Source organism: Microtus ochrogaster, chromosome 5 (genome assembly GCF_000317375.1).
Source record: "Microtus ochrogaster isolate Prairie Vole_2 chromosome 5, MicOch1.0, whole genome shotgun sequence".
Classification (NCBI taxonomy): domain Eukaryota; kingdom Metazoa; phylum Chordata; class Mammalia; order Rodentia; family Cricetidae; genus Microtus; species Microtus ochrogaster.
In genome coordinates, this window is record NC_022012.1 from 82094931 (window position 1) to 82095460 (window position 530).

General features: G+C 46.6%; 1 protein-coding gene across 1 annotated transcript in view; it reads left to right on the forward strand.

The window, feature by feature from the left end:
- Nucleotides 1-530, forward strand: part of Nme6 (NME/NM23 nucleoside diphosphate kinase 6) — a 5184-nt gene that overhangs the window by 3212 nt on the left and 1442 nt on the right. The window lies entirely within an intron of this gene.

The window sequence follows — 530 nt, forward strand, 5'->3', positions numbered from 1 at the left end:
GTATGTGTGTGCGTATGTGTGTGTGGTTCACCTCTGTCCATATAGAGGCAAGAGGACAACCATAGGTGTCAGTCACATGCACCACCATCCCCCTCTCCCCCCCGGGCCCGGTCAGGGTTCCATCACTGGCCTAGAACTGAACAAGTAGGCTAGGCTGGCTGGTCACTGAGCCCCAAGCAGCCACCTGCCTCAGCCTCCTCTGCACTAGGTCTGTAAATGTGTGCCACCATGCCTGGCATTTGTACATGTGTTCTGGAAACTCAGATCCTCATGCTTGTAGTGCAGGCCCTTTACTGGCCAAGCCGTCTCCCTAGCCCCTGTGTCTTCTCATGTTTGCTTCTGCACAGACTTCTCATGATAATCAGCATTTTCTTTTCCTAGGAGAGATCTATATAGTCCCAATCAGAAATTTAATATTATGCCTTGGTAATATCAGTAATTAACATTGGGTAAACATTTATCTTGTCAAACATTTCCCTAATGCTCATTATTTCACTTAATTTTCTCAGATTTAGAAAAGGTTGTGACAG